Raw genomic sequence first — 9,520 nt, 5'->3', positions numbered from 1 at the left:
CACGTTTAAGAATCACCCTATAAGATTCATCCTCACCATCCTCTATTAAAGATGAAGTTTTGTATTTTACTATTGTACTTGGTACAAAGTGTTGAGCAGTTGTCAACCATACAGGCAAATAATTGTATGATTGTTCCCAACTTCCAAATGTCAAGGGCTTTTTGTTTAGTTATCCATGCTTTTTTGAATGAAACAATATAATCAAACCGTTGTAGTATATCTGCAATCAAGGTTTTGATTTCGATACTAGGATTTGTTTTCACCAAATGAACAATATTATAAGCAATTACATATGAGTCTAACCTAACATGATCTTGTGATATGACAAAATTTGTGCAAGTGTGAATACTATTTAATTTCTTCAACTCCCACCTCTTGCGTATTTTGTTGAACGATACTTTCGCCTTCCAATAGCATCCATTACCATATTGACTACACATGACAACATACTTGTCACTCTTGTTCTCGACCACATCAAAATTAAATGAATGCATAAAATGAAATTGTTTAATGGCATTCATAGCTGCTTGTTTTGATTCAAATGTCAAGCCTTTGTAAAGCTCATTTGTACTAGCACTCCCTCTATTCTAATAAGGATTTAAGTACTCTTGATTTTCTGAAAGTTTGGCTACTAATAGTTTCAAAATTAGAAGATGACTCGCTTTGATTGCTTGGTTCTCCATGTTCATGAAAATTGTGTTGCTGCTCATCGTCACTGAAGTCGCTAACATTATCTCTTATTATGGGTTCTTCACTAGTCATATGTCAAAAAATACAAAAGTAACTTATTAGTGAAAATGTAAATAATCTAGTGTATCTATCGTTAAATAAAAAAACACCAAACAAGGAAAAATTGAAAAAAAAATACACTCTTATGGTAAAAGTCCCTAAATTTATGTATCTAACGCTAAATAAAAAATATACCTAAATTTGTGTATCAGCCATTAGGGTTCTCATCATATATATCTCAATACTCATTTCAAGTTTCTTCTATCTCAAATGTTTTTTATGGACCCTCACAAAAGTATGACACCACTTTTAACACTCCACCATCTACATATAATTTACCACCATTGAACTTTGTGGTCATTCATCATTACCTACTCAAATGCATGACATGGATCATGAAGATGAGGAGGAAGATAATGATAACAACAATACCAACAACAACGATGATGATGTTAATGATAACGGTGGTGATCATGTTCCTCAACAACAACACACAATTATAAGAGGAGGAGACAGAGGTCGTAGAACAAGAGGACAACAAACACATACAAATCCAGTCCAACAAGATGAGAGGCCTCAACACATATCTAGAAGTACTCGTTGTGGGACATTATTTTATTATTAATTTTTTTTAAACATGTAATTTTCATATAAATGTCTTCAATTTTTAAATTGAAGTATTTTCAAATTTTACTATCTCCTTTTAATTTTAGTATATATTTTTATTAAAAATTTATCTAAATTTGAATATACAAAAATATATTAAATAAAATACTATTAAAAAATATAATACATGTTAAATAATAAAACATTAAAAAAATATATAACATATTAAAAAACCATAAAATATACAATATATTAAATAAAACTAATAACGAGTAAAATTAAAATTATTTATTTAATAATTAAATAAATATATTTTTTATAATTTAAAAAAAATTAAAAACAAAACAAAGTAAAATAAAAAAATTGTGAAAAAAATAATAATTACAACTTCAAAGTCGTAATAATTAAAAAAAATGAGTGCTTAAAAAAAACTTTTACAACTTTAAAGTTGTAACAGTAAAAAAAAAATACAACTTTGAAGTTTAAAAAACATATTACACTTACGATTTCTGTTAAAAAAATTTAAATCGTAACATTTGTTACGATTTATTCTTTATTCTCTTTTGATAAATAATTTAAAAAATACCCCCGTATAGAAAATACCCAAAAAAATACCCCATTTTCAAAGTCGCATACTTAGAAGTTGTGAAGTGTGATGGATAATGATGACTGTGAATCTTACCGCAATGGCAGTGGTAGTGGTAGTGTAGAAATAAGAAGAATCTTATTCCATTCACTCTTTTGGTGTTTACGGCATTGCCTGGGCAAAAGATGCATTGGGCCAATTAACAGAACTTTCAACCTAAGCCCAAGTCAAAAACATGTTTTCGGCTACATGTTTATTATTTATTATAATTTTAAAAAAATCGCTAATAAGTAATTGTTGGGATCCCTCCTTAATTGGAGAGGTTCTAGAAAATTCTGGAGCTTTCTTGAAAAGTTTAGAATTTTCTAGAACGTTCTGGAGAACTCTAGAGTAGTGTAGAACTCTCTAGAAGCTTGTGGAAGAATGTGGAAACCTCTGGAATATTCTAGAGATGTGTGAAACCTTCTGGAACCTTATGAAAAAGTATGGAAGAGAGTAGAAGAGTGTAGAGACTCCTAGAATGTGTGGAGCATTCTAGAGAACTAGTCTCCACCCTAGGATGCAAGTAATCTCCACCATTCATTGTGGAGGTGGAGTAGTATAAATAAGGGTAGGAGCCTTCATTCCTATCCATCCAAGACAAGAGTGAATCCACTTCTTAGAGTGAGAAAAAGCCTCTCTGAGAGAGAAGATAAATAGCTTCGGAAGTCTCTATCCTCAAGCTTGAGTAAGCCTTTCTGAGAGAGAAGATAAATAGCTTGGGAAGTCTTTATCCTCAAGCTTGAGTGAGCCACCTTAGAGTGAGTCAATCCAAGTAGAGAGCCTCTCTGAGAGAGAAGATAAATAGCTTGGGAAGTCTCTATCCTCAAGCTTGAGTAAGCCTCTCTGAGAGAGAAGATAAATAGCTTGAGAAGTCTCTATCCTCAAGCTTGAGTGAGCCACTATAGGGTGACTCAATCCAAGTAGAGAGCCTCTCTGAGAGAGAAGATAAATAGCTTGAAAAGTCTCTATCCTCAAGCTTGAGTGAGCCACCATAGGGTGACTCAATCCAAGTAAAGAGCCTCTCTGAGAGAGAAGATAAATTGCTTGGGAAGTCTCTATCCTCAAGCTTGAGTGAGCCACCGTAAAATGAGTCAATCCAAGTAGAGAGCCTCTCTGAGAGAGAAGATAAATAGCTTGGGAAGTCTCTATCCTCAAGCTTGAGTAAGCCTCTCTGAGAGAGAAGATAAATAGCTTGGGAAGTCTTTATCCTCAAGCTTGAGTAAGCCTCTCTGAGAGAGAAGATAAATAGCTTGGGAAGTCTTTATCCTCAAGCTTGAGTGAGCCACTATAGAGTGAGCCGATCCAAGTAGAGAGCCTCTCTGAGAGAGAAGATAAATAGCTTGGGAAGTTTCTATCCTCAAGCTTGAGTAAGTCTCTCTGAGAGAAAAGATAAATAGCTTGGGAAGTCTCTATCCTCAAGCTTGAGTGAGCCACCATAGAGTGAGTCAATTTTGTAAACACATCCTTGTAACCCTACTATCTTTTTGTATAGTGGAAGAATCTCCATATTAGAGAATTATAATCGTGTGCTCCCATTACTACCTTTAATTACTAAGTGCCTATCTTAACTTCACGAAGCGGGAAAGTCCGAGTTTTCCCAACAGTAATAATAGAGTTTAGTTTTGAATTTGAGAAAAAGAATTATGCACCTTAAAAAGTTTTATATAGTCATTCAATTATAATTATTATATATGATAAGTTTATTAATTTTTATAATAATTATCTTAAAATAGTTCAAACATAAATTTATGATTGAATGACTTTAAAATTATTGTATATGCATTAAATTCTTTGAATTTTGATAGATTAGTTGACCATTTAAAAAAATTGAATTTAACTTTTATCTATTAGTATCGTAAAAATTTACACCTTCAATCAAAAACCATTGTTAGTATCATATTTTAAAATAGTTATGGTAATGATCAATAAAATTATCATTTGTGCTAATTTATAATTGAATGATAATGAAAAAAATTAATAAACTATTAGTGCATATACTCTAGTTACTCTTAAAAATTACTCTGTATATGTCTTTTGAATTAATTATAACAAAAAAATTTATTAGACTATAAGTTCACTTTAATTAGTAATCTTATATAATTTTTTTTATAAACCATAAGTATGCACAGTAATAACATTCATGTTCAACACAACTGCATAATTCCATTATAATAGTTCAAAACCACACTAGTAATAGAAACTACATGGTAAGAAAACGTTCTACTTTAGAACATATGAGAATGGATTTTGGAGGAAACAAGGAGAGGACAATTTTTTTTAATTAAAATAAATATATTTATAGAACAATGCGAACATTGAATATTATTTATACAACTTATAATTTTAAAAGATAATATTTATTAGAAATGAAAATAATTTTCCTCCCATCTCAATCTCAATCCCTATACACATCCTTAGATTTTTTTTCATATTTTAAAAATATTATAACTATTTCATTAAAGCTTAAATTTGGAAATATGACATTATTCATTCTATGTTAAATCCGTTACAAAGTTGTCTACGTGCCAAACAATTAAAATTTTGATTTTAATTTAAATCAATAAAACAATTTCTTCTAGCGGCTAAAAACTCGCTAGAATATGTGACAAAAGAAACAAATGATGGATGCAGCGTAACATAGCATCTCCACCGAAAGAAGTAGATCTTAGATTCAACGGAAGCATAGATCCCCCAAATTCAATCCCACATTCCCAAATCCTCACACTCCTCAACACAAACCCTAAACAAAATAACACACTTCCACTCTCACGGTCCCTCATTCCAACCCCATTATCAAAACTTGGTTCATTCCAAACCCTTAACCCGTAACAAGCCCCCGCCCTACCCCACACTCTAAACCTCTTTGAAAACCTTGCCAAGACCTACCGAAAATTTGGTTCTACTCCCTTCATCTTCAATTTGTTGATCAAGGCGTGTTTGGAGCATTCTGCAACGTTGATGGCAATGTTGGTGTTGTCGTAGTTGAGGTTGGCAAGGTTCAGGTAGAGCTTCGATGCACTAGCGGTGTGTAACCCTTTCGCAGCAATGATGGGTTCCTTGAAGAAGAGAGCGAACAGAGGAAGGGTGAGTAGAAATGTTGTAGAGGCTTCATCCCCCACCCCACTCACTTCCTCATTCCCCCGCGTGGAACTTTGAATACTCTGTTTACTTTTTTGTTTCCATGGTGTTTATGTTCATTTTCTTCTTGTTTGATTGTGTGACTAAGAAAATTGATTTTGTTAGGAGGGAGAGGATTTGGGGTTGTGGGATTGAATATGGGAGGTGTATGCTTTCGTTGAATATGAGATATGTTTCATTCGACGAAGATGGTGTGTGACGCCGCACGATTTATCTCTTTTTTTACATATTCTAGTAGTTTTTAGCCGCCAGAAATTGTATTATTTGATTTAAACAAAAACAAAATTTTCACCGTCTGTCACGCTTTTGTAGCGAGTTAACACAGAAAGTCTAAAACCATTTTTTCGAGAAAATTTGATGGACTAAAATCTACAGATTTTGTTAGGGACTAAAAAAATAATTATTCTAAATTAAGAAACTAAAATTATATTTAAGTCATAAAACAATAGATAAAATTAACAGAGTCAATATGCTAGTTGCACCGAAAGAAATTGGTGTTACAAAGAAAAAGCATAGTATGTTGTATCCCATCGCAGCTAAAAATATGTTTCATAAGGTTGTTTAATCAGACGTTCTATGAATTTAATTACAATAAACTTTTCAAAGGTCACGTAATTTTATGCTCATAAGGTAAGCCTCTCAATTCTCAAATTTGGTTAAATAATCAAGCTTAATGAATTAACTGACATGAATAAATATCCTAATCGTAATATTAAACAATTTTACGCATAGAACAACCAAATTCCCATATATAATATATTTATAATATAATATAAACACGTTTCATTCTCGAAATCTCTAATATACGGGGTATGTGCTTCCTAATCTCTTGTTGACATGGTGGCAATCTTGTATATCTGGCTCTAAACCAATTACACAATTGAAGAGTTTCACCTTGAGGTCAGGCCATGCAACATTATGTCTTGAAAATTTCCTTTCCTTCATGGAGAAACCAAATTGAAACTACTCAGATTTAGAATATGATAGTAACATCGGGTAAGCATTCAACAGTTCTAAATCTGTCATAGATGGGACTCGTTCTCATATATATATATATATATATATATATATATATATATAACGATAAAAATAAAGATAAAGAGAGAGATATAACATTTCATATTAATCTAAAATTAGGATAATTGACAAAAATGGGTGATTTTTACGAACTTAATACCATATTGGCTTTGTCCAAAAAGTATTTATTAGAGTGAGTGATTCAAGCCACATTAGATATTGGTGGTATCAATTAACAAGTTATCACTTGGATGATGCACTAATTTAGGTGACTTACTGGCTTGGTGGTACCACCCTGGGTGACTTCACCAAGTGACACTAGACTAGGTGGCTTCACCCAGTTCCTTGTTATTGTTGACTTGGTGGCGCCAAATTGGGTGGCTTCACCCAATCATCAAACACGTTTTTTAGGGAGTTAGGGTTAGATTTTAATAATTGATTTAAGTGATTTTATGCTAAGATTAAGTTTTAAGATTTAGGGTTTAGGTTTTAATCATTTAAATTTTATATTAAATTGGTTTTATTTGTTCATGTGTTTTAACTCACTCAGTTTCGAATGTTGTTTTTACTCTTACAAATTGTTGGTCTTTAGGCTTTAGAGATATTGTTTAAGGTTTAATAATTTAAATTTTATATTAAATTGTTTTTATTCACCTAATTTTGAATGTTATTTTTACTTTTATAAATCGTTGGTCTTTATATATTAGAGATATTGTTTAGGAATTAGGGTTAATGGTTTTATTTGGTCATGTGTTTTCTAGTTAATGATACTTTTTTCAATTAAATAGCAAAAAAATATATTATCGTTAGAAAATTTGAGTTAAATTGAAATGCATTATTTTTATAATGACAATTTGGATGAAATAATTTAAGTTTTCATTCATGGCAAACTAATGTCAATTTTGCGGACAATTAGTTTTATTGTGCCTTTGATGCCTGCATTGGCTACAAGTTTGTGTATATTGAGATTTAGACAAATCCATTTCATTCCTGATGTGTGTAGACTTTAGTTGATCCTTGAGATATAATTTAGACTAATAAAAAATAATAATAATATGGTCAACCATTTTAGGTATGATTTCTTCACAATCAAGGGAATTCTAGTTTCCATAATATGCTTGAATGATGCTCTCGATTTTGTAGACCTTACCTATGTATTGGTATGAACTAATGTTTTTTTTTTTGGGAAAAATGTAAATTATATTAAACCCAAAATGATACAACAATAAACGGGGCATACCCCGCAACTAGAGAAAATCAAAAGCCTCCCTAATACAAGAAGACCTATATCAAGATGCTAAAACAAATGCAACAGGTGCGTTTGTCTATACATAAGAAACTTAATCTTGCTAATAACCTCTATTACAGAAAAGTGATAATCTTCAAAAATTAGTTTGTTCCTAGACAGCCAGATGCAGTAGACTGTAATTGCTATAGCCAGACAACGTAATTTTCCTTGAACACTTGATGTGGATCTGCTCCTAATTAAAGAGTCAGTAATGCACTGTAAAAAAGTGAAACGCCTGTGGAAAGGAGCCAAATCACGAATGTGAGCCCAAACTTGGAGAGATTTCCTGCAAGAAAAGAATAAATGAGCATTTGACTCAGCCTCATTTGAACATAAAGGGCAGAGGGAACCCTTGTTCAAAAAAGCAACTTTGTCAAGAGTAAGCAGTCGGTTCCTTTTAGCAAGCCACAGAATGAAAGACATCATAGGGGGATTGCTGGGTTCCATATAACAGAACACCAACTAACAGTAGGCTTGACACCTCTAATATATTCATAGACTTTGCCAACAAGCAATTGTTCATTGGTGCTCCAAGATTGAATCCTCTTTTTGGCCTCTTCCGTACTTAGCTCTTTGGAGATAATAAAGTCCCTTATTTGAATGATTTTCTTTATCAAAATTGAATCTGATGAAGAAGTATTGTAATTCCACACATCGCTCCCTCTAAAATAGTAATGGTGAACCCACTGAACCCATAGAGAATCTTTCTTACTATGAAAGTCCTACAGGATACGGGAAAGAAGCGCAAGGTTCCAGTCCTTGAGATTAAAAAGGCCTAAACCCCCTTCTTTTTTCGGATAACAAACTATTGACCAAGCAACCAAGGGCTTGTTTTTGCCAATATCCGCTTTGCCCCACAGAAAATTACGGCACGAAGCGTTGATCCGGTCCAGAACAGATTGCGGCAAAGGAAGAATCCCCATCCAAAAATTCACAATTCCTTGAATAACTGCTCTGATCAACTCTAACTTACCTGCATAAGATAAAGACTTCTTGCTCCATCCCTGAATCAGGCCAGTAATCTTGGAAAGTAAGGGAGCATAATGACATACATTTAATCTAGATGATAAAAGGGGAACACCCAAGTATCTAAAAGGGAAGTCACCCAAGCTAAATCCAGTAAGCTACTGAATATGAGAAAGCTCATGAGGCCTAATACCGGCTGAGTATATGGCAGATTTATCAGAGCTGATGGAAAGCCCTGAAACCCTATAGAAGTGTTGAAGCTTGGCAAACATAGTTGACACAGAAGGGATATCTCCTCTAGATAGAAGCATAATATCATCTGCAAAAGCCAAATGAGATAGTTGAATACCTGCACAGTTGGAATGAAATTTAAAATTGGCATCATCCTTGAGGCTACTCATATCTCTGGAAAAGTACTCCAAACAAAGCACAAACAGATAAGGGGAGAGAGGATCCCCTTGTCTAAGACCCCGCTGCCCTTTGAAGTGACCATAAATGGATCCATTGACTGCCACACTAAAGGAAGTGGAAGAAACACATTCCATGATCCAAGTACAGAACTGGGCTAGGAAGCCAATGGACTTAAGCATCCAATCCAAGAATTCCCAGGAAATGGAATCATAAGCTTTATGCAAGTCAATTTTTAGGAGGCATCTCGGAGAGGATCTTTTCCGGGCATATTTGCGCAAAATCTCTTGAACTAGGAAGATGTTGTCCATCATCTTTCTATTCTTAAGGAAAGCAGTTTGAGTTTCCCCAATAATAGTCTCAAGCACTGGGGCTATGCGGTTGGCCAGAATTTTAGACACAATCTTGTATAACAAATTACAGCAAGATATGGGTTTAAAATGGTTAACTTGGGAGGCCTGATCATGCTTAGGAATAAGCGCAATAATAACATGGTTAAGCTGCTTTAGAATTTTTCCAGTTGTAAAAAATTCATTAACCGCTGCAAAGATATCATCACCAATGATATTCCAAGCCTTCTTGAAGAATAAAACATTGAAACCATCTGGCCCAGGAGCTTTATTGTTATCCATCACAGAAATAACGTTCCAAACCTCTTGCTTAGAAGTAGGACAAAGTAAGGCCGCAAAGCAATCGGTGGGAACCTTAGGACCCCTGTTGTAGATCGAAATGGAAGGAGT

Source organism: Glycine max, chromosome 6 (assembly GCF_000004515.6).
Source record: "Glycine max cultivar Williams 82 chromosome 6, Glycine_max_v4.0, whole genome shotgun sequence".
NCBI lineage: Eukaryota > Viridiplantae > Streptophyta > Magnoliopsida > Fabales > Fabaceae > Glycine > Glycine max.
This window is presented reverse-complemented; position numbering follows the sequence as displayed.